We start from the raw sequence: 26,828 nt of genomic DNA on the forward strand, positions 1-26,828 counted from the left end.
TCAATCATGGCTGGTCTATCTCTCCCTCTTAACCCCATTCTCCTGCCTTCTCCCCATAAACTCTGACACCCATACTAATCAAGAATCTATCTAACTCTGCCTTAAAAATATCCACTGACTTGGCCTCCACAGCCTTCGCTGCTACACATGTGGCAGGTAATGAACACCTATTACCTTTATATTCAATTTGAATGCCATGACTGTGTCTCCCAGCTTCAATATGCTGGGGGTTGCCATTGATCAGGAACTCAACTTGACTAACTGTATAAAAACTATCGTTGAGAGCCACAGTGGTGCAGCAGTAGACTTGCTGACTTACAGTGTCAGAGACCTGGCTAAAGGTGCAATCTGTACGGAGTTTGCAGCTTCTCCCTGTGACCATGTGGGTTTTCTCTGGATGCTCTGGTTTCTTCCCACATCCCAAAGACGTGCAGGTTTGTAGGTTCATTGACTTCTGTAAATTGTCCCCAGTGTGTTAGATAGAACTAGTATATGGGTGATCGCTGGTTGGCATGGTGGGCCAAATAACTGGTTCCCATACTGTATCCCTAAACTAAACTAAATTAAACTAAGCTGTAACATTGGTTAAAGTTTGAATATAATTCTATAAGTAACTTGCCCCATAACATGCCAAAGATGTTCTTCTGTCTACAAAGCAGAGGTGGGGAGTGCGATGGAATACTCTTCCACTTGCCTGGGTGAATGCAGCTTCAATCAATAAGGTGCAGAGAAGATTTATGAGGATGTTGCCAGGAATCGAGGGCCTGAACTATAGGGATAACTTTATTCCTTGGACAGGAGGATCTTATAGAGGTGATCTTATAAAGGTGTACAAAATCATGAGAGGAATTGATTTAGTAGATGCACAGAGTCTCTTGACCAGAGTGGGGGAATCGAGAACCAGAGAACATAGTTTTAAAGTGAGGAGGGGTGAAAGATTTAATAGAAACTGAGCGGTATCTTTTTTTACACAAAGGGTGGTGGGTGTGTAGATTAAGCTGCCGGACGAGGTAGTTTAGCAAAGTTGCAAAATTTTGAGATTTAAAAAATCAAGTCTGCAATTTATCCCATCAGATAAAGCATAAAAATAAGTTTAATTTGACACCTAATTCACTTTCATATCTCAAATATTTAAAAAGCTACGGCCATTTTCATACTCGGAAATTAGCATCTTGTTCCCTATTGATTTTCTATGGACATAACAAAAAAGCTTTGATCGTGGACAGTCAAAAGCACATAACTTTCTTAAAAATTAAGAGAACTGAATGAAATTTTCAGTTATCATAGATTGAAGCATTCTGAAACAAATATAAAATAATCTTACTTGGGTGACCTGAAATTAAAGCATATAATTAGTAAGTTACCCAATTGTAGCTAATTTCAAACTTCAACTACTAGATCTCAACATTTATTCATTTCTTAATAAATGATTAACATTTTTAAATAGCCTAAGTGTCCAAATAATATTCACAAATAATTCACAATAAACATGATTTTTAAATCTCATTTACATTAATTTATAGGCCAAATGGAAGGAATTTAGTGTTCAATTGCTGTAAATTAAAGTCCACTTTCTAGTGGGATCCTGTGAATGCGCTGGTTTAGAACGTTCACATTGCGGTAGATTTGTGCCCTCAAATGCCCAGAAAAATACTGCGGGATATAATGGGCCCAAAATGAGCTACTCGCAACATTAAACTTTGTATAAAGGGATCTTAAGAAGCCCTTTTTAATGTAAAAATAAACAGCCTACCTTCTGTTGTCCCCTGTATGAGATCCGGCCGGTTGCCGGCGGTCGCGGGTTTAGAGGTTAATTTTTAAACTACTATAACAATTAGATAAAGCCCTTAAAAGTAATAATAGCTAAAGCGACGGAATCTTCCAGCGATTTTTCGTTAATAATTAACTAGGCTGAACATCCTCAGTTTGAACATCCTAGGGAAAATCGCGTTTTAAACCCGCCCCCCTCTAAACGGCGCCAAAATCACGCACACAGGCTGGGACAGATTTTCAGCGACGCTTCAGGTACACTTTGCAACATACCTAGGTAGTTGAAGTGGGTACTATCAAAACTTTTAAGAAACATTTAGTCAGGTATATGCATAGGATATGATTAGAGGAATATGGGCCAAGCACAGGCATGTGGGACTAGTGTAGATGGGACATGTTGGTTGGTGTGGGTAAGATGGGCTGAAGGACCAGGTTACACGCTGTATGGCTGTGACTCTATGACACCATCCTGAACAAAGCAGGCTGTTTGGTTGGCAACCCACCCACCACCCGGTGTATTCATTCACTCTACCATCATTAAAGAGTGTACCATCTACAAATTGCTCCCTAGTTACTTGTATAGGCTGCATTACCATAATATTCTTAACCTTTATCTTTGCCATCCAGAAGACAAGGGAAATAGGTTGATGAAAAGAGAATATTCTGCAACTTGCAAACCATCTAGTCTTGGAAACATCTCATGTTCCTTCATTGTTGCTGGTTCTAAATCTAAGAACTGTTTCCCAACAGAACCATAACCAGAAGTACTGCAACAGATCAAAAAGATTGCTGACTGCCATCCGAGTTTACCTGGATGCGTAAGGAATTCATCCTTGTAATTGTTTAGCTTTGTCTACTCATTACAAGGAGGTTTCTTCTGTGGCTCTATATTCTCCAGCAGTTCCTTAGCAGAATACAGTTCCCAGAATCAAATTCACACTTCAGAGTGCCAAATTTGTTGCTCATTCAGTTTTTCAGCTGGTGATATTCTCTAACAATGTTTTTATTGTTCTAAAAAAAGAAAATTCTGGAAATACTTAACAGTCGGGGCAGTGTCCATAGCCAGAGAAACATAATTAATGCCTCAGAATTACCTTACATCAGAGTCCAGTGAAAGTCACGAACCTGGAATATTAAATTGTTTTTTTCTTCTCCTTGATGCCCTTAGACCTGCCGATTATTCCCAACATTTTCTGTTGCTATTTTAGACTTCCAGCACCTGTGGTATTTTGGTTTCAAATTAATGTTTCTTCCAGCTCTTCCAAATGAGTAACAGATACTTAATTTAATTAGTGGTATGAGTCTGATGTGATTTAATCATTAAACCTCATAAGATTTAAATGCTTTAGTGCGTTATTGCATAAGAGCTTTCATGTATCCATGCAGCTAATATTATTGGGCACAGAATTACAGAATATAAAATAATTATTTTTCTTCGGAGTCATGTGAGTGAGTACGTGAAGAACCTCGTCCAGCTGCACGTGCGTCATTACGTCAGACGCATTGGTGCAGGCGGCCGGTTGGAGCAGCAGAGCTTCTCCAGCGGTAAGTTTAAACTTCAGGTAAGTTTGTATTTCTTCCCTGTTTTGTTTTCTTGCAGGAACCTCTTGTAGCAGAGGTTTTCTGCCGAATGTTTCGCGAGGGCCGACGAGGGAACCAGCTATGGGCTGTGGGGAAACCCCGGTTCTCGCCGCAGAAGCGGATTTATGTTCTACAGATTCTCAATAGACTGCCTACGGCTTGGGTTGTCACACCTATTCTTGTATGTATTCAGAGTGCTAGGATAGTACCAAAACGCAGTACTTTGCTTCTTCAGGAGATGGGAAGCGTTTGTTTAATGCTCATGTTACATTTAAAATGATACAGATTTCTGAGCTCTTGGAGTTCATTTTAAATGGTCTTTGACAATATTGAGTTATAGGGTCATTAACTGTGCCAAAGTGCTTTCCATCAGATTTGCTGCAGCAAACGAGATCCACTTTTTTGGGTTCAATATCGAGTTAGTAAAGGATACCTTTAACACAAGTTTTCCCTGGACAAGTATAATGCAGTATGGGATGTTGACATTGTGTAACACTATTTCACCATGGGTTTCCAGCTACATTCTTAGCTTTCGCCGTATCTCATAAGGTAGTTATCCTCCTGGTGCTGGTTTAGCGCAACAGGTCAGTCACTACATAATTGCGACAGGACAGGAGGATTACATCTGTAAATAATATGTATAGTATTTTATGTTATAATTTATTTAAGCAGAGCAGTAGGGGTGTCAGTTCTATAATAGGTCAAATCATACCCAGGGACCTTTCGTTATGTGAGGGCACACATATACAACAATACATCAAGGTCACCAAGAGCCTTCGAGGCTCTGAGCTAGCTATGGTTGTTAGTTACAAAAAACTTTATAAGAACGTATCTGTTCAGAACATTTCCAAGTGTTAAAAGGGAGTTGAGTTATGCAGGAGTAGATACTGATTCCAGATCTCACTCCACCAGGGCTGCTACAACAGCAGCAGCAAGAGTAAATTACATTCCGCTGGACCACATCCTAACGGCTGCAGCATGGTCAAACAAACGAATTTCCAAACATTTTATAATAACCCGTTGCCAGACCAGGGGTATTTGTCAACTTTATTTTATGTTCTGTTATAGGTTCCATCCGGATGAGAGATGTGACTATTATTATTACTTCATTTAACAGCATCAGCATGTTTAAATCTATGTCATGACTGTATGCATTATGAATGTTTCCCTCATTTGTCATTGGAGCAGTTGTGGTTGTGTAGACTCGTGTGCCTCGCGGCATGAAATCACAGAGCTTTGAAATCTTCACGCAGTCACTCACGTGACTCCGAAATAAAATAGTAAGATTAAACGAGAACTTACCAGTTTAAAGTTTGATCTTTATTTTATGAGGAGTTACGATGAGGGACTGTGTCCCCTCCGCTCCCGACCCTCATGAAGGTCATCTGGTAGTTCTAGTCTTCTCTCATCTTACTATTATACTTCAGTCACTATTATCTGTGATTTCACACCGTTGCTTTGAAGATTGACGCACGTGCGGCTGGACGGGGTTCTTCACGTAGTCCCTCATCTTAACTCCTCATAAAATAAAGATCAAACTTCAAACTGGTAAGTTCTCGTTTAATCTTATTATCTTAAACACTGCCTTTCAGAACACCGGTTTGTTCCAAAGTTCTTTACGGCCACCGCAATACTTTCAGAAGTTTAGTTATGTTTGGAATGTAGGAAACAGAGCAGCCAATTTGCATTCAACAATTTCTTTGAAAGGTATAACGTGAGGAAGTTGTACAAGATGCAAGTGTTTTGCTCGTCTCTGTGTGATACCCCACCATTGTTTCTCTCCAGGAGAGAAAAGATCAGGTGATGATGCTGTCAACCTTCCCTTGAACGTGGGCTGCTAGAAATGACCAGGATCGAGTTAATGCACTGAGCAAAATATCTTCCATTCGCAGTATTTTATAGACCAATGTTGCTTTCTTCAGGGTCCTTTGCTGCTGTTTGGAACATGTAATCCAGTTTGTTGTAATTCGTAGAGTGGGAATGATTCAATGGTGCTTTTTTTTGTCACATATGCATCTGCAACAGTGAAATTAATATATTACACATGCAGGGGCCACCATTTTTGGCGACAATATTCAAAGCCCGGTCAGCCTGTACACTCGATGTACTGGAGCAGTTCCCACAAAGCAACATCCCATTTCTCTCCTTGCCCGGCCATCTTTGTGTCCCGGGGGTGCCTCCTACAGCCGACCTTAAAGGCGCTGGAGGCATTACCCCGGGTCACCCTCCTAGCTAGCCCTTTCTCCTCACGTCCGACATCTCCTCCCTACGATTACGCAAAATGACGAGCCTTCGGGCGGGTTCCCGTCACACCGACTGACGAGCCTTCGGGATATTGTGCTGAAATCATTCTATCTAATCTGAAAATATAGCACCACCTTGGGTCTCTGCCCAGATGGAACATAACCCACAAACTCATGGAAGTGCACTGGTTACTATATGCATTGGACATTATTTTAGTTTAGTTTAGTTTGGAGATACAGCACGGAAACAGGCCCTTCAGCCCACCGGGTCCGCGCCGACCAGCGATCCCCGCATATCAGCACCCACTAGGGACAATTTTTACATTTACCCAGCCAATTAACCTACAAACCTGTACGTCTTTGGAGTGTGGGTGGAAACCGAAGATTTCGGTGAAAACCCACGCAGATCACGGGGAGAGCGTACAGACTCCGTACAGACAGCACCCGTGGTCAGGATCGAACCTGGGTGTCCGGTGCTGCATTTGCTGTGAGGCAGCAACTCTACCGCAGCACCACTCGGACCGCCCGCTTATTTTGGACTTGTTCTTGCCATTTCTTACAGAGTTCTGAAATTATATCTGTGTCTTCTTGTAGCTGTGCCTTCTTACCATGGTGTTTGCATATTGTCTTTGATTTTGGCCTTTAGGTACTTGACCACTCGATCTGCCTTTTCCTCTCTGCTTCTTATTACCTCAACGTATTGTTCCAAGTTCTGAAGTTCTCCACTTGTGTCTGATTTCTTTCCTTATCGTGATATTAAAGAGTTCCATTCCTCTGTCAGCTCTTCATTATCATTCATTCCCTATCCCACATTCACGATCCATACATTGATGTTTACTTTAGTTTAGTTTAGTTTTGTTTCGTTTAGTATAGTTTAAAGATACAGCATGCAAACAGGCCCCTCGACCCACTGAGGCCCGTTCATACTAGTTCTGTCTTTTCCATTTTCTCTGCCACACACTACACACTAGGGGCAATTTACAGAGGCTAATTAACCTACAAACCCGTACGTTTTTGGGATGTGGGTGGAAACCAGAGCACCCTGAAGAAACCTATGTGGCCACAGGTAGAACGTGCAAACTCCACACAGACAGGAACCAAGGACAGGAGCAAACCCAAGTCTCTGGCGCATGAGGCAACAGCTCCACTAGTTGCGCCACTGTGCCACACTACTTAGAACCTCCTCAGCTTTAATTGAAAGTCAAGTGGCTTGGCACTCAAGGGGTTGAAAAATAATGAGTTAAACCGTCCCTTACTGTGCTGCAACATCACCAATTCCTTCTCTCCAGAGATGCTGCCTGTTCCGCTGAGTTACTCCATCTATTTGACTTTCAGATGTCAATCCCAGCAGTTCTTGTGCGTCCTTAATCGTTCCTGCACCATCTTGGGTAGGTTAGACAGAAACATAGAAAATTGGCGCAGGAGTAGGCCATTCGACCCTTTGAGCCAGCACCACCATTCAATATGATCATGGCTGATCATCCAAAATCAGTACTCCATTCTTGTTTTTTCCCCATATGCCTTGATTCCTTTCTCTTGAAAACATCCAATGAATTGGCCTCCACTGCCTTCTGTGGCATGGAATTCCACTGATTGAAAATGTTTTTCTTCATCTCAGTCATAAATGGCCTACCCCTTATTCTTGAACTGTGACCCCTGGTTCTGTACATCGTACATCGGGAACATTTTTCCTGCATCTAGACTGTCCAATCTTTTAAGAATTGTATATGTTTCTATAAAATCCCCTCTCATCGTTCTAAATTCCAGTGAATACAAGCCCAGTCGACCCATTCTTTCATCATATGTCAGTCCCGCCATCCTGGGAATTAACCTGGTGAACTCACCTAACTTATCCAAGTCACCCTGCAGCCTCATAGCATCCTCATCACAGCTCACACTGCCACCCAGCTTTGTGTCATCTGCAAACCTCAAGATGTTACATTTAATTCCCTTGCCTAAATCGTTAATATATTGTAAATAACTGGGGTGCCAGCACTGAGCTTTGCAGCATCCCACTAGTCACTGCCTGCCATTCTGAAAAGGACTCGGTAGTTCCTACTCTTTGCTTCCTGTCTGCCAACCAGTTCTCTATCCATGACAACACCCCATCCCCAATACCATGTGCTCTAATTTTGCACACTAATCTCTTGTGTGGGACCTTGGCAAAGGCTTTTGAAAGTCCAGATTAACTACTTCCACTGGCTCTCCCTTATCCGTTCCACCTGTTACGTCCTCAAAAAAATCCAGAAGATTGTGCATCCACAAGCACATAGAGGCCAGATTAGTAAGGAGAACAGATTTCCCTTCCTGAAGGATAGTCGTGAACAAATTAAGTATTTATGTCAATTTGGTAGGTTCACAATCATTGGTATTTACATTAGCTGTTACTCCATCAGAAGTTACACTTTAATAAGTGTATGGGACAATAGAGTGTAATAGAGAGTATGGGACAATCTTGTTATACAAGGTCCCAACTATATTACACCTGTGGGACATATTGTCTTTAAAGCCACACCTCAGTCCATTATACAGTTTGCCTTGGAAGGTGTAAACAAGCTACTATTGGCACAATTTCATCAGAGTTTTGAGATAATTTCTGATTATTATCCCACCCTATCCCAGTTTTGTTCAGAACCATACAGAAATCCCCATTCCTTTTCTCCAGAGATGCTGCCTGAGTTACTCAATTCATTTATAGCTAGCATTTGTATCAAGTGGACTGGAATACAAAAACTGAGATGTAATGCTGAGATTCAATAAGGCGCTGGTCAGGCTGCATTTGGAGTGCTGTGAGAAAACTTGAGCCTCATATCTGAGGAGGGATGTACTGGCTCCAGAGAGGCTCCGGAGGAGGTTTACAAGAATGATTCCAGGAATGAGTGGGTTAGCATATGATGAGCGTTTGACAGCACTGGGCCTGTACTCGCTGGAGTTTAGAAGGTTGAGAGGGGGCCTCAGTGAAACTTACACAATAATGAAAGGCATAGGTAGAGTGGATGTGGAAAGGATGTTTCCAGTGGTGGGAGAGTCATAGCCTCAGAAGGACCAGAGGTCATAGCCTCAGCATTAAAGGGCGCTTTTCTAGAAAGGAGGTGAGGAGGAACTTCTTTAGTCAGAGGGTAGTTAATCTGTGGAACTCATTGCCACAGAGGGCTGTGGAGGCCAAGACAGTGGATATTTTTAAAGCAGAGATAGATAAATTCTTGATTAGAATGGGTGTCAAGGGTTATGGGGAGAAGGCAGGAAAATGGGATTAGGAGGCAGAAATCAGCCATGATTGAATGGCGGAGTAGAATCGATGGGCCGAATGGCATAATTCTACTCATGAACTTGCGAATTTGTGAACCTACTTCAGCATTTTGTGTCTATCTTCACATAAACCTCATGCTGGGAATGGTAGCTCAGTAAGTCAAACTCAGGGAGCAAAACACAAAGTGTTGGAAGACCTCAACAGGTCAGGCAGCATTTGTGTAGTGTATGAACAAGAAAAGTTTTGAGTCGGGACCCTTCCTCACTTGAAATGTTGCCTGTCTATTCCCTCCACTGATGCTGCCTGGTCCGCTGAGTTCCTCCTGCCCTTTGTGTTTTGCTCAAGATTCCAGCATCTGCGGTTCCTTGTGCCTTCATTCTCCGGGATCTCTCCCACTGGAAGTTTAGTGGGGGAACAGCAGACATCATGGAGGATTTTAGGAAAAGTATTTCTATTGTAATCCTTCAGAGGACTGTTAAAATATGTCAACATCTAAACGATTTGAGCTATTTTTTTTTATTGGTTCTCCTTTCCCGAACTTGCTCATTCTTTGCTGGAGAAAATTTACTGCCTTGCTCTTGTCATTGGCAGCTGCCCCATTTGCTCTGTCATATTAAAGATAATCAGCACTGCTCATTTTACCATGATTTATGGTATTTTGATGAATATGATATTTAAGTCCACGTTTCAAGTATGACAGACACTTTTCAGATAATACTGATACTTTTACAAGTCTGATCCCTCTATGTGTGACATGATTTTTTTTTTAAAGACCCCAGGACGTGTTCTGGATGCAATATATTCCTCACATGGATGGGGCCTTTTAATCATACTGCACATTGCCACCTAGTGCAGGTGGCCACTCAAAACCTTCTGTTTCAAATCAACGGATACTTGGTGAGAATTTGTTTCACCGTTTGGTTTAGTACGTTCACAAGTTCATAGGTTTTAGGAGCAGAATTCGGCCATTCAGCCCATCAACTACACTCCGCCATTCATTCATGGCTGATCTATCTTTCGCTCTCGACTCCATTCCCCTGTGTTCAGACAGCACTCGTGGTCAGGATCAAACCCGGGTCTCTAGTGCTGTAAGGCAGGTGGAGGTGGATATGATGGCAACATTATATCTTCTGTGAAGCTGTGGAGGAGGACATAATAATAATGCTTGAAATGCATTTAGACAGGGACAGGAAATGCTTAGAGGGATGTGGACCAAAAACAGAGATAGATAGATTTTTGATTGGTACGGGTGTCAGGGGTAATGGGGAGAAGGCAGGTGATTGGGGTTGGTAAAGAAAGGTAGATCAGCCATGATTGAATGACGATGTAGACTTGATGGGCCGAATGGCCTAATGTTACTCCTATCACTTATGAACACATGCAAGTGGGTCGAGCACAGTTCTAAAATTTGGCAGGCATGGATGAGTTGGGCTTAAATATTTATTTTTAATCTTTATGTTATTTTGTATCGGTGCTTTTTTGGTATGACTGCATGGTAAATCAAATTTCACTGTACCTCAGTACACCTGACAATAAAGGACCATTGTATTCTTGAACCATTGAAGGATTATTTCTATGCTGTGGGAATCTAGGGCTCCATCATCTCAGGAATCAGTCAGGTAAACCTTTAATATACTTCGTCCATAGCAAGAACATTCTTCTGCAAATAAGAGGCGGCACAGTGGTGTAGCTGGTAGAGCTGCCGTGTCACAGTGCCAGATAGCCAGGTTGTATCATGGCCTCGGATACTGACTGTGTGGAGGTTACATGTTCTTCCTGTGACCGCGTGGATTTCCTCCAGGTGTTCCAGTTTCCATCCACATCCCAAAGACGTATGGGTTTGTAGTTCGGAGGAAGAATCTCGATCCGAAACATCACCCATTCCTTTTCTCCAGAGATACTGCCTGTCCCGCTGAGTTACTCCAGCATTGTGTTTCTATCTTCAGGTTTGTAGATTAATTGGCTTCATTAATTGCCTCTAGTGTGTAGAGAGTGGATGCGAGTGTGGGATACCATGGAACTAGCGTAACCAGGTAATCGATGGTCCTGTGGACTCAATGGGCCAAAGGACCTGTTTCCATGCTGTATCTCTACCAAAATGGCACAAAATACTTAAGGCATAGTCTCGTCATGCCTCCGTATAAATGTAGCAAGCCATCTAGGACTGCACTAGAATCCTCTCACCATGCAGGCTGACAGAGGGTGTTGGAGGGATTTATTTCCTGAACTCCTAGGAACTGGTTCCTCTCTGATTGGCGCGATGAGCTATGTCCAAAGTTGTCACGAGGTAGAGGTAGAGGTACATGTGAGTAATATTTAAAGTTACAGAGCAGATTGCAAGGAAACTGAAAACATGGTTTAGAAAGTGCAGAGTGAACTGTATCCAGATGGGTTAAATCATAAGGTCATAAGTGATAGGAGTAAAATTAGGCTATTCGGCCCATCAAGTCTACCCTGCCATCCAATCATGTTTGATCTATCTCTCCCTCCCTCCTGATCCCATTCTCCTGCCTTCTTCCCATAACCTCTGACACCTGTACATTGCCATCTTCTTGACCACCTTTAGCCTTTCTGGTGATGGTTCTCCAAAGTGCAGCAGTTTAAGGAGTTCAGGAATTAGATGCAACGGTGAGAAATATCTTTGCGAATGAGCACGGTGTGTAACTCGGAGTGAAACCTGCTGGCAGTGATGTTCCCATGCACTTGCTGCCTGCCAGTTTCATGGTGGTAGAGAACATGCTGTTCACAAGGGATAGGAGCAGAATTAGGCCATTCGGCCTACTACGCCATTCAATCATGGCTGATCCATCTCTCCGTCCTAACCCCATTCTCCTGCCTTCTCCCCATAACCCCCGGCACCCGGACTAACCGAGAATCTATCTATTGGGAGGTGACATTGAAATATTCCAGGGGAGTAATAGCAGTTCATTTTTAGATGGTCCACGCTCTGTGCTGGAAGCTGTGACCATTCAGTTTGATGGAAGAACTTGGGTGGGAATGCAGAGCAGATCTGAATTCAAAGGCATGCCTGCGACATTAATTCGCCAAAAAATGCAATTAGCTCATCTGTCACCCATTAAAACAAAGAGGGAGAAGCTATCTTCTCTTCACTGTGAACCATAAGATTCAGAATCCTGCTTTATAAAATAATTTATGATCTTGTTGAGCAGAATAGCTTTCACGTTCATGAAATTGAATCTGTCAACATAAGTACATAGAGAGAGAGAGGCACAGCTGCAAAATATATTAATGCATTCCCAATGCACCCTGCTTACTAAAATCTTGCATCAAATTTTCTCAACAGCCCCAAGGCTAAGACATGTTACAATACCATCAAAATATACAATGATTTTAATGCCATATGACTATAAACAAATGTTGTTACAATTTCAACACGGTAAACATTACCCGAAGGCTAATACTAGCATTACAGAAACAAGGAACTGCAGATGCTGGTTTACACAAAATCAGGACACAAAGTGCTGAAGTAACTCCACGGGACCAACAGCATCTCTGGAAAGAAGGAATGGATGACCCGGAAGGGTCTCGACATGAAACGTTACCCATTTGGTCTCTCCAGAGATGCTGCCTGTGCCGCTGAGTTACTCCATCCAGCATTTTGAGTCCAACTTACAAACCTGGACATCTTTGGAGTGTGGGAGGAAACCGGAGCACCCGGAGAAAGCCCACATGGTCACAGGGAGAACGTACAAACTCAGCACAGACAGCACCCGTGGTCAGGATCGAACCTGAGCCTCTGGCGCTGTGAGGCAGCAACTCCACCGTGGCCCCACTGTGCTGCCTATGTACCGCTGGGTGCCACTGGATCCAGGGTGAGGTTCAGAGCACTGAAGGTCAGGGGCATGGGAAGGTTTAAAGCCAGAGCTGGGGACCAGAGCACTCATAGGTTTTTGGCTTCATTGGTTTTCCTGTAAAATGTATTGTATCACTGTCTAACATTTAAACCAAGTGAAATACAAGGTATGGACATAAAATGCTGGAGTAACTCAGACAGAAGAAGGATCTTGACCCGAAATGTTACCTATCCTTTTTCTCCAGAGGTCCTGCCTGACCCGCTGAGTTACTCCAGCATTTAGTATCTATCTTCAATGTAAACCACCATCTGTGGTTCCTTCCCACATGAAATACTACGTTTCGGCATTAGCATGAAAAATATCATATTTCTTATAAATCAAGGATTAATATGATTGATATTAATGTATTGGAAGGAGTTGAGGCAAGTATTTTAACAAATATTTGTCTCGGTACATGAAAAGGAATTGTTTAGAGGTATATGGGCTAAATATGCGCAAAGAAGACTAACTTGGATAGCGCATCCTGGTTTGTATGGATAAATTGGGCTGAATGTTTATGCCTGTCTGACTATGAGTAACATCTAATAGTTCAGGAAATCTGTCACTACTGAAGTCCTGAGGGTGCTGGATTATTGTAGTTTTATTATATTGCACTTTAACATGAGCTTAGATTTTCGTGCCTAAGCCTCGGGTGTGAGTTTTGAACCTAGTGTCTTCAACTAGGAACTGAGAATGCTATTAACTGAATGAACTGGACAGTGAAGATTGATCCGAATTGTGGAACAGGTCAGGAAGTTAGTTCAACCCTTTTACTATATTACCCACATGCGAGTCTATTAGAGCCAAGCCTGGAATCAAATGGACTTCTAAATTTGTTTTTAAAAAGAGAATTGAATTATTTCTATCAGCCCTGCTTATTGCAGGCTGAACATAGTGCCTCCAGCAACTGCCATCCATGTAATCATTGCTACTTGAAGGATGGGTAATCGTGAAACCTTACACTTAACGTGTAACCTAGTTTTAAATAAATGGGCATTTTCTCACTCCCTCTCCCTCTCTCTCCCTCCCTCCCTCTCCCTCTCCCTCAACTTTACGTTAGCTTTATGTCAAGACTGAATGCATAATCAGTGTGCAGGAAGGAACTGCAGATGCTGCTTTACACCAAAGATAGACACAAAATGCTGGAGTCACTGAGCGGGTCAGGAAGCATCTCTGGAGAAAAGAAAAAGGTGGTGTTTTGCGTGGAGAACCTTCCTCAGACTGTGAGTCAGGGGACAGGGAAACTAGAGGCACAAAAAGGTACCAAACATATCAGAACCGGCACTGATGGCCAAGGAATATTGATTTCTCTCACTTCAGGTAGCCCCGGCATTCCCTCCCTCTCTCTATCCCTCCCCCACCCAAGTCGCACCAGCTTCTCATTTTCACCCAACAAACAGCTAACAATGGCCCGTTTCCTTTATCATTGTTACTTTTTTGCACATCTTTCATTCATTGTTCTTTATCTCTCCACATCACTGTCTATATATAACAATTCCCTTATTCCTAACCAGTCTGAAGAAGGGTCTCAGCCCAAAACATCACCCATTAATTCTATCCAGAGATGCTGCCTGTCCTGCTGAGTTACTCCAGCTTTTTGTGTCTCTCTTCAGTTTAAATCAGCATCTGCAGTTCCTTCTGACACAAAACGTCACCTATTCCCTTTTTCACCAGAGATGCTGCCTGACCCGCTTAGTTACTCCAACATTTTGTGTCCATCTGCATGATCAGTCAATTCAGTAAGTGTATTTTCCCACATTTCCCAATAACATAAAACATAGCATTGTGAGAGAAGGTAAATACTTCAAAATGTGGTCGGTGAGAAATTATTTTTGCTGGATGGGGAGACAAGGATTGGTGCACATTGCATACAAATTTGAACCTGACTTTAAGGAGTAAATGAAAATCAACACACTTCAGATGCCTCAATCATGAAACAAAAACAGAAACTGAGGGAAACACTTATCAAGGGCTGACAACGGATCTTTGGCCCTTAACTCTGTTTCTCCTTCAGATGCTGCCTGACTGCTTGAGTGTTTCCAACATTTGCTGATTTTTCTGGAAGGAAAGTAGGAGACACTTGCATGCAGCAGGAAATGGATAACGGTAATATTGGTGGGCTTTGATTAATTTCACTACCCATTGGTTTCAGTTAATAGCATTTTCACTTCCTAGTTAGAAGATTCTAGGTTCAAATCCCACTCCTGAGGATTAAACACAAAAACCTAATGATCCACTCCCATCACAATTGGTGGATAATTCTCAACCAGTTGGTAATTTTGAATCTGAGGTTGATAAAAAATAAATTAAATCAGAAATATTAAGAGATTTCTGGAAACTATGTACCTTTGAAACATGTAAACATAGAAACATAGATACAAAGTGCAGGAGTAGGCCATTCGGCCCTTCGATCCAGCACTGCCATTTAATATGATCATGGCTAATCATCCAAAATCAGGAACCCGTTCCTGCTTTCTCCCCATATTCCTTGATGTGGTTGCCCTAACAGCTATATCCAACTCTCTCTTGAAAACATCCAGTGAATTGACGCGCACTGCCTTCTGTAGTAGAGAATTCCATAGATTCACAACTCTCTGGGTGAAAAATGTTTCCTCATCTCAGTCCTAAATTGCCTACCCCTTAAACTATGATCCTAGGTTCAGGACTCCCCCCACATCAGGACCATTTTTCCTGCATCTAGCCTGTCCAATCCCTTAATAATTTTATATGTTTCTATAAGATCCCCTCTCATCCTAAATTCCAGTGACTATATGACCAGTCGATCCATTCTTTCATCTCTGGGTGATAACACACAGTAGTCATTTGACATTATCGTGACACAGATACAAGAGCCATTTGGCTTATTCTTGCCATGTTCCCAAAATCAATAGGTGCTTCATACAAACTGACTGTGCTTTAATTATATAAAATATGAATTATGTTTGCAAGATTTAAAGTTTAATGTTTTATGTTGCAAGGGGGGAATAGCACACCAGGCTTGATGGAGCAGAGACATGCAATCAAAGCAACTGAATGTAATGATTGTGGTGACTCACTTCATGAGGGGGGACCTCATTGAAACATGCAGAATAGTGAAAGGCTTGGACAGAGTGGATGTGGAAACGATGTTTCCACTGGTGGTCATAGTCTCAGAATTAAAGGACTTCTTTTAAGAAGGCGATGAGGAGAAATGTATTTAGTCAGAGGGTTGTGAATCTGTGGAATTCCTTGCCACAGGAGGCCAATCAATGGTTATTTTTAAGGCAGAGATAGATAGATTCTTGATTAGAACAGGTGTCAGAGGCTATGGGAAGAAGGCAGGAGATTGGAGGGAGAGATAGATCAGCCACAATTAGATGGCACAGTAGATTTGATGGGCAGAATGGCCTAATTCTACTCCTATCACTTATGCCCTTATGACCTTATGACCTCAACAAAGTAGGAATCCTTCCCGACTGCCGTGAACAATCGGAATCCGAGTGAAATATGTTGCCAAGGAGTGAGGAAATCAAACGCTACTGGGCTGAGCAAGGATCGACCTGTTTAAACCGAAATGCCTGCATGCTTTCCTGCAGGCACCTCAGGAGATGTAACACACTAACCTTGGCATAGAGGGGAGCAAGGTATATAAATATTGCATGGAATCTGTAATAACCTGAGCACAGTGTGGGCAATGAAAGTAGATTCTTGCTGCCTAGGGTTAGTTTGCCGTGTAGGATATACTGCGTATGAAAATTTATAATGATTATGAAAAATTTATGTCAAGTAACATGGTTCAAAAATGACTGTTTTAATAATGGAGCTTTGAATGGTTTAAATCCACCATTATTATTTGGGTTAATTGACTGCTTGTCAATTAATTATATTCTTATTTTACTTTGGTATTGACTGCGTTTAGTATATTAGCCCCAAAAAACTGATGAACCTCAGGTGTGCAAAGGTGCCAACCAAAAGGTAAAGTATGAACGGGCACAGTCTGACTTTAACTTGGGGTCGACCAACATTTTTAAAGTATTCTAGATTCAATTTTAAAAGGGCAGCACAGTGGTGCAGCTGTTGGGACTGCTGCATCTCAACCCTGGAGAACCAGGTTTGGTCCTGACCTCACATGCTGCCTGTGCGGAGTTTCCATGTTCTCCCTGTGATTGCTTGGGTTTTCTCTGGGTGCTCCAGTTTCTCCCACTTCCCAATGACATGTGGATTTGTCAGTTAATTGATCTCTGTAGAATGCCCCTGGCATGCCGGCAGTGGATGGGAAAGTGGGATAATAAAGAACTTGTGTGAGCATAGAACATAGTGGCAATTGTGTGATGGTCGGTTTGGACTCGGTGAGCAAAGGGACCTGTTTTTTTACCCTATCTTTCAATCAATTAATCTTGTAAAGAAGAACACTGTCTGCCATTTTATTTGTTACTGCAAGAAACTTCAAGCTTTGAATATATTTGTTCATCTAACCTTGTGATTTGGTTTCATCTTTTGACTGACAAAGCTCTTGCAAAATATATTGTGATATGTTACTATGCTAAAGGGCGGATGTCAATGGAACTTGTAATTCTTTAGCTTGGAGAAAAATGTTTAACGTGTTTAAAAGCTAACCCCATCTACTTCCTATTTCCAAAACTACCCAGAATCACTCTTCATCATTTTCCTTATCACAGTTCACTTATCACAGTTCCAGGCTTGCTGGACTATGGTGCCTTCCTCACCTTGGTGCCATTTATGTTATGTTGTGTCGTGGACTTTCTGTGCTTGTGCTTTTTAAAATTTTTTAATTTTTAATTGTTCAATTTTATTTTTAATATGTTTTATTATTTTTTTTTTTTTTGTGATTTTTTTTATTTTTTATGATACTGCCTGTAAGGGAAATTCATTTTGTTGTCTCAAATTGAGACAATGACAATAAATTTGAATACAATACAATACAATACAATACTTGCAATTGAAAATATCATGACTTTCTTACCTTAACACTGTTCCCCAGATCTCCCAGCCATTCTTTAATCTTGTAACCTGTTAAATTAGATTTATTCAAATCACTGTCCCCATTGTCCTAAATCAAACCAAATCATTTTAATTGCTGCTGTAATTATGATCATATTTGAGCACCTTTTTCTGCATACCTAATTTCTAAATTCCTCTGCCTGTTTTCTCCATCATTCTATCCTTCCTTATTCTACTTCTCATCTCCACCAGCCATCCAATCTCAAATTTCTATTCCTCTCCAAATATGTCCCATCCTTGTTTCGCCATTGGCATCAGTTCTTGAGTGTCATGCTCGAGATCACGTATTCTCTCCACAAACCTCCTGCCCCCTCTGCCTATCCTCCCCCTCCTTTATGTGAGTTATATTACCTGCTGAGTTTGAAGGAACTGCACTAACACTGAAGATAGATGCAAAATGCTAGAGTAACCCAGCAGGACAGGCAGCATCTCTGGAGAGAAGGAACTGGTGACATTTTAGGTCGAGACCCTTCTTCAGACTGAGAGTCAGGGGAGAGGGAGACACCGAGATATAGAAGGGTAAGGTGTGAAAATGAGAGATCAAAGGGGATGAAGCTGAAGGAAAATGTAGAATAGATCATTGTTAGCTCGGGGAAGGTGACAAGGGGGCATACAAAGATACATTTTAATCAGGAGGACAGTGGTGGGAGAACTAGGATGGGGAGGGATGGAGAGAGAGGGAAACCAAGGGTTACTTGAAGTTAGAGAAGTCAATATTCATACCGCTGGGGTGTATAAGAGGTGCTGTTCCTCCAATTGGCATTGGGCCTCCCTCTGACAGTGGAGGAGGCCCAGGACAGAAAGGTCAGTGTGGGAATGGGAGGGGGTGTTAAAGTGTTTAGTATGGGAATATCTATCCCTTTGTCAAAGCTTTCAGTTACCTTTCCCAATACAATCCCTATGGCTCTGTCAAACTTTGATAACTGACCCAATGATCCACCTTCGAGGGTTTGTAACATGGATGTATTTTACTAATATTTAGATTAGATATTGGGGATACAACTGATCGTTAAAATCTTTTTTTATTTCCATCATGAAATTCTCAATTTCAATTGATGTGTATTAAGGGACAATACAAAGATCCCAGCGATAAGGAAGCATATTGAGTTAGCTTCTAAAACACCTCAAGAATTTTATTAAAAAGACCATGCCAAAGTGTTGCATTCAATGGGGTTAAGTGATTATGTAGCATAAAAAATTCTAAGATGGACACAAAAAGCTGGAGTAACTCAACGGAACGGGCAGCATCCCTGGAGAGAAAGAACAGGTGATGTTTTGGATCGAGATCCTTCCGCAGACCCTAGTCTGAAGAAGGGTCTCGACTCAAAACATCACCGATTCCTTCTCTCTACAGATGCTGACTGACCCACGGAGTTATTCCAGTTTTTTGTGCTGTCTTCAATGTAAACCTGTTAAACCTGCCTGTCCCATTTAAACCAGCAAGTGCAGTTCCTTCCTACACAAAAAACATTATGTGTAATATGTGAGATTAAAGAGCAACAAATAAATAGGGATTCAATCAATTTGTAACTGTACCGAGGGATGTGCAGACATAATATAACACAAGACCACATAGTCTATGCTGCTTTCAGTGGTCAGCAGGGAATAGGCAGCCACAATGACACAATTGTCATGCACTGATGGGCATTTCTGGATTTGAGTATTCCTATCCACTCTTTGTCAACAAGACAAGAAGAGACAGAGTGGTGAAGCAGGTCAGCGGGTCTGGCAGCATTTCAGGAGATCATGGATAAGCGACGTTTCAGTTCAGAGCCCCTCTTCAGAACTTTGGGACCCTTATCCATGTTCACCTGAGATGCTGCCTGACCCGCCGTGCAACTCAGCACTCTGTGGCTTCTTTTGTAAGCTAGCATCTGGAGTTCCTTGTTTCTACCTCTTTGTCAGCCTTCCTTGTTCTGCCCTCTGTTAACCTCATCCCAATTTTTTTTACCTGTGCCCCAACTCAAATAAAGTCATGTACACCTATTATTGACTTGCATTCACTCCTGCTTAAGCAACCACCAGAGTTGAGAATCCTGATCTCTGTCATTTCCCTTTGCAACTTCATCCATGTCTAACTTTGCACTCTCCTGTGATGTTAAAACGATACGATACGATATGATAGGATAGAACCTCATTTATCCCAGGAGGGAAATTGATCTGCCAAACAGTCATAAAAAAAACAGAAGGGAGAGGAGTTGTACAGTTTGATAGCCACAGGGAAGAAGGATCTCCTGGGGCGTTCTGTCCTGCATCTTGGTGGAACCAGTCGGTTGCTGAAGGTACTCCTCAGGTTGACCAGTGTGTCACGGAGGGGGTGAGATGTATTGTCCAGGATGCACCACAGTTTGAGGAGCATCCTCCCCTCCAAAACCACCTCCCATGAATCCAACTCCACCGCCAGAACGCAGCCAGCCTTCCTGATGAGTTTGTTGATCCTCAAATAAAAACGATTTGAATGATCTATTATGATTTCTGTTCCCTAATAGTATCCTTTTGATTATGCCTCCAGCATTGGTGTCAAGGAGCTAAGATCAGGAATTCCCTCCTAAAGCCCTCTTGCCATTTCCACCCCTCCTTTCCCCTTTTTGAGAGTCTTTGATTGTGGTTTTGGTACCTGCTTTTATATCCCCTTGAGGGCTTGATATCAAATTCCATTAGAAAATGCCTCTGTAAATTGACTGGGACCATTTTGCCATGGTAAAGATGATCTACAGTGTAAATGGATTTGCTGTTATTGTTTCAACGCGTCAACACTTTTCCGATTACAATGGGAAGAATGAAGAGGAGAAAATGTAACTGGAATGAAATACTGCCTTGCTAGAGAGCATTTGTGGTGGATTCCATGATTACTGAATTCAGGGAACACTAATGTGCTTTGATATTTAACAATGTACTTGCTTTTCTATGGCACACGTGCTTTAATAATCTGCAGTTCATTTACAGTCGTTCTGGAGAACCTATTTCATTACTGCAACAGCACATTTATTTCAGCCTACGGAGAGCACCTTGCTATTTTATATAACCAGTTCAAATATATTCCAGAGGGAATTTGATGAGAGAGTCTTAAAAATATAAGCTGTTAGACTTCCACGATATCCTTCATTTATGCTGACTCAACACAGGTCACTTTCAATGGCAGAAGTAAGCTCATATATTTGATAAGAATCAATCTATTGAGTGTGGCCATCATTTTTGATCATTGTGACTCCAGGATTACTACAAATGATGCAAGAAATTTTCAAATGTAATCATATTTTCCAAGAGCTTAGAAATCAGCAGCACCTAATGGAATGTGTGAATTTGAAATGTAATCTTCTCTTGTTTAGTCACAGCCCATTTTTTTTTTCTCTCACAGATAATGGTCTTTCCGTCCATCTGCCTCAGTCACAGTATCTTTTCCTGTTAATAATTATGATTACATTTATCCAGGAGTGATTTGCACTAACTGGCTCCAGCCCTTCAGCCAAACAAAGGACTGACTATAAAGAACGATTCATAGAGTTGAACAGTATGGAAACAGGCCCTTTGGCCCGACACATCGATGCTGACTATGATGCCATCTGTGCCAATCTATTTGCCTGTGCTTGGTCCACAACACTCTAAACCTTTCCTATCCATGTACCTGCCTGTACACATGTCCTGTAAATGTTGTAATGCTGGAGTAACTCAGTGGGACAGGCTGCACAAAATGCTGGAGTAACTCAGCAGGACAGGCAGCACATGTCTGAAGAAGGGTCTCGACCCAAAACGTCACCCATTCCTTCTCTCCAGAGATGCCTCCTGTCCCGCTGAGTTATTCCAGCGTTTAGTGTCTATCTTCGATTTAACTTTCCGACACATACTGTATGTGTTTGGCCAATACCCCTCTAAACCATTCCTATCTATATATATATGTCAGAATGTCTTTTAAATGTTGTTTAAATACCTGTCTCACACACCTCCTCTGGGCAGCTCTAGCCTGCCCAACCTCTCCCTACAGCTCAGGTCTTTGAGTCCTGTCAACACCCTCATAATTCTTCTCTGCACTCTTTCCAGCTTAAAACAATACAATACTCCAAATGCAGCCTCACCAAAGAGTTGCACAACTGTAACATAACATCCCACCTTCTATACTCTGACTGATGAAGTCCAAGGTACCTAAAGCTAGTCCCATGTGCATTCCTCTAATCTTCCCAATCCATGTACCTGTTGAGGCATCTTTTAAATGGTGTTATAGTACCTGCATCAACTACCTCCTCTGACAGCTCGTTCCACGTACCTACCACCCTCTCAGTGAAAAAGTTGTCCCTCAGGTTCCTATTAAAGGTTCCTTTCCCCTCTCACGTTAAACCTATGTCATCTGGTTTGTGATTCCTCTACCCTTGGCAAAAGACTCAATTAATTTCCCTCATGATTTTATGCACATCTATAAGTTCACCTCTCAGCCTCCTGCTCTTACAAAGACTAAAGTCAAGATCTTGTCAAATGTCCTCTATAGTTCCAGGCCCTCGAAATCAGGCAACAGCTAATGTAATGTCTTCTCTGTAATCTCTCCCATAGTGCACAGAAGTGAATGGGACCAACACGGACTTAATTTTCCGAAATTGGATCTTAGAGCTTTTTCATGTCAAAAATTCACATTTAACTTACCCAGGTCTAGTCTTCTGGAAGTCGGCATTCACAATGAATTCCTGAATGAATTGACTGAGAGAAATACAAATACAGAGTGTTCTTTTAAGGGTGGTCAACTTTAAATGGATATACCTGACCTCCCAGTGGCTCAGCACTTCAACTCCCCCTCTCACTCCATATCCGACCTCTCTGTCCTGGGTCTCCTCCATGGCTAGAGTGAGCAATGCCGGAAATTGGAGGAACAGCACCTCATAATCCGCTGGAGTAACTCAGCAGGACAGGGGGCACATGTCTGAAGATTGAATTCGACCCAAAACGTTAGTCCTTGCTGTCTCCTCCCCTTCCCTAGTCCCCCTGCTGTCCCCTTCCCATCCCCCAGCCTTCGGGCTCCTCCTCCTTTTTTATTTCTTCTCTCCGAACCCCCCCCCCCCCCCCTATCATATCTGAAGAATGTCTTTTAAATGTTGTTTAAATACGTGCCTTTTTCACTTCGCTCCATAGGCTGCTGCACCCTGCCCAGTTTCTCCACAGCTTTTTCTTTGTACCTTTAAACCCTCATATATTCTGCTGTATTCCCAAAAGCCAAAAAACAATACAATATTCCAAATGCAGCCTGATAGGGCTCCAGAGTCTGCACTGTAACAGTAATGCCACCTAACTGAATTCAGACAGTTTTGTCCAAGGAAGCTGAAGACAACCATGCTGCATATTAATTTTCCCTATCCAATACCTGTTGAGGTATCTTTAAATGGTGTTATAGCAGCGGGGCATCAACTACCTCCTCTGACAGCTCGTTCCACGTACCTATCACCCTCTCAGTGAAAAAGTTGTTCCTCAGGTTCCTATTAAATCTTTCCCCTCTCACGTTAAATCTATGTCATCTGGTTTCTGATTCCTCTACCCTTGGCAAAAGACTCAATTAATTTCCCTCATGATTTTATGCACATCTATAAGTTCACCTCTCAGCCTCCTGCTCTCCAAAGACTAAAGTCCTATCTTGTCCAACCATCCTCTATAGTTCAGGCCCTCGAGTCCTGGCAACAGTCTTGTAAATCTTCTCTAGGCTCTCCCATAGTGCAAGAAGTGAATGGGACCAACACGGACTTAATTGGAGGAAATTGGATCTTAGAGCTTTGCATGTCAGAAAATTCACAATTAACTGACCCATGTCTAGTCTTCTGGAAGTCGGCATTCACAATGAATTCCTGAATGAATTGACCGAGAGAAATACAAATACAGAGTGTTCTTTTAAGGGTGAAGTCAACTTTAAATGGAAATACCTGACCTCCCAGTGGTTCAGCACTTCAACTCCCCCTCCCACTCCATATCCGACCTCTCTGTCCTGGGTCTCCTCCATGGCCAGAGTGAGCAACACCGGAAATTGGAGGAACAGCACCTCATATTCCGCTTGGGGAGTCTGTATCCTGAGGGCATGAACATTGAATTCTCCCAATTTTGTTAGTCCTTGTTGTCTCCTCCCCTTCCTCAGCCCTCCTGCTGTCTCCTCCCATCCCCCAGCCTTCGGGCTCCTCCTCCTTTTTTCTTTCTTCTCCCCGCCACCCCAACCGCCAATCAGTCTGAAGAAGGGTTTTGACCCGAAACGTTGCCTTTTTCCTTCGCTCCATAGATGCTGCTGCACCCGCTGAGTTTCTCCAGCTTTTTTGGGTATCTTTAAATGGATATATTCTGCTGTATTCCCAAAAGCCAAAAGATTTTGAAACTATTCAAGTGGCCATGATAGGGCTCCACATGTCTGCACTGTGCAGTAATGCAGCATAACTGAATTCAGGCAGTTTTGTTAAATGGAAGCTGATGACAACGGTGCTGAATATTAACTTTGCCCAAATCCAATACAGCGTTGACAAAAGCAGTGCGGGAAGCAGCGGGGATGGAATAGAATTTCAGTTACACACGATAGGAATTAGAGACAAGTGATCTAACTTTTAGTTAGTAAGTTGGTTCCGTTGCAAACTCAGCATGAGCTCATCATAATCAGAGCCAAGTCCACAGAGATCCCTTGTGCAATAGCATAAAAACAAAGGCTGACAGCTGCTAGGCATCTTGCATCTTGGTGTCGATTAAATGCCACAAGCTCGTTGGGTTCCTGCAGAGATGAAATGATGGAATGACTTCTCACACTGGCTCGGCGCGGTTTAAACATATTGTTGCCGGTAACTTGGGAGGTGTTCCTTGCAGTAATCCTAAGATCCTGGGAGCATGCACGCATCTGAGTTAAGAGGAGGAGTGAGATACATAGCTCCTTAAGCTAGCTCTGCCCTTTAGTGAGATTATGGCTGATCTGATTATAACTTAAACTTCACATTCCCATCTAACTGCAGCAGCTTTTCACCCCTTGCATTTCATGTTTCTTTGTACTTCTAGAATAAACATATTCAAAAATATGGAGGGTATTGATGAAACTCAGGGCATTAATGTTACAGTTGTATTAGACATTAGTGAGGCTGCATTTACCATACGATCCAATAGAACCTTATTTATCCCAGGAGGGAAATTGGTCTTGGAATTGGAAATTAGAGTGCCTTGACAAGTATTGTAACAGCCTTTAAAAGCTATGTAGTTTAATTTAGTTTAGTTTAATTTTGTTGTCACGTGTACTGAGGTTGTTATGTGCTATCAAGTCAGCGGAAAGATAATGTATGATTTTAATCGAGCAATTTACAGCGCGTAAATACATGATAAGGGAATAACGTTTAGCACCAGGTAAAGCCAGTAAGGTCTGATCAAAGATAGCCCGAGGGTCACCAATGAAGTAGATAGTAGTTCAGCATGGCTCTCGAGTTGTGGTAGGATGATACAGTTGCCTGATAATAGCTACAAAGAAACTGTCCCTGAATCTGGAGGTGTGCATTTTCACACTTCCTTTTACCCGATGGGAGAAGGAGAAAAGTAGGAGTGGCCAGGGTGTGACACATCCTTTATGCTCCTGGCCTTGCCGAGGCAACGTGAGGTATAAATGGAGTCAATATTTGTGTGGTGGTCTGGGCTGCACCCACAATTCTCTGCAATTTATTGTAGCCTTCGATGGAGCTGTTCCCAAACCAGGCTGTGATGCATCCTGATAAAATGCTTTCTACAGCGCATCTGGGACTAGAGGCCATAGACTCAGAATAAAAGGACATAGGCTTAGAAAGGAGATGAGGAGGATTTTTTTTTTAGTGAGAGGGTGGAGAACCTGTGGAACTAATTCCCACAGACGGTTGTACAAATACAAATACAAATACAAATTGCCTTAATTGTCATTCAAACAAACAAAGGTTTGAACAAAATTTTGTTCCCTGCTGCCATAACAGTAAAATAAACATAACACACAATTAGCACAGTTTCACACAAACATCCATCACATTGAATCTCCAAATACCTCCTCACTGTGATGGAAGGCAAAAGTTTTATCTCTTCCCTGTTCCTTGTTCTTCTCCCATGTCGAGGCGATCGAGGCTCTTGATGTTAAAGCCCCTGGTGGGCAATGGTAAAGTCCCGAGGCCGATTAAGCCGCACCGGGCGATGTGAGGCCCTCTGACGGACCGATTCAAACCCCACGATATGGGGCGGGCAAAGTTACTGTTGCGGGAGCTCCCGAAAATTGGTTTCCCGCCTGGGACCTGGAGCTCCCGATTTTACCGTCCACAGGGCCTGCGGTCGAGGCCTCCGAAGCTCCGCTGTCGGGTCGCCGCCTACGCGCCACCACAGCCTCCGAGTCAGCCAGCTCCGTGATGGTAAGTGAGTCCACAGGCTCTGCGACTGGAGCCCTCAGGTCGATTCCGGTTGGAGGCCGCCAGCTCCACGATGTTAGGCCCTAGCGAAACGGAGACACGATAAGGAAAAGGTCGCGTCTTCGTTCAGGGAAGAGATTAAAAAACATTTAACTTTCCCCCCCCCCCCCCACATATACACAACTAAAAATAAACCGAAAACATACTCTAAGAAGACAAAAAAAAAAGAAAAAAAGACAGACGGACTGCAGGAGAGCCGCAGCCACAAGGCCCCGCCACACCGTTTGTGGAGGAAAGTCAATGGATAGATTCTTGATTAATATGACTGTCTGGGGTAACGGGGCAAAGGTAGGATAATGGGGATGAGAGGGGAAGATAGATCAGCCATGATTGAATAGCAGATTTGATGATGGGCCCAATGGCCTAATTCCGCTCCTGGAACGTATGAACTTTATGAACAATGCTCTATCAATAACATTGCTATCACTTCCAGAGTCTAGTTTGATGTCTACCACCACACCTCCAATCCTTACTGGCACCTCTGCATGCTTATTGTTGATAGCAGAAGAATATCCTGTGCCTGTCTGTATTTCATCATGCTTACATTCACATGAACATTCATCAACATGGAGTACATTCTGACGGTATCCACCACTCTTCCCCCTTCTTCCTCCAACTCTGTTTGCCTTCCCAATGTCGCTCGTTGCCTGGGGCTCGGCACTTAGAAACATAGAAACATAGAAATTAGGTGCAGGAGTAGGCCATTCGGCCCTTCGAGCCTGCA

This window comes from Leucoraja erinacea, chromosome 2, assembly GCF_028641065.1.
Source record: "Leucoraja erinacea ecotype New England chromosome 2, Leri_hhj_1, whole genome shotgun sequence".
NCBI lineage: Eukaryota > Metazoa > Chordata > Chondrichthyes > Rajiformes > Rajidae > Leucoraja > Leucoraja erinaceus.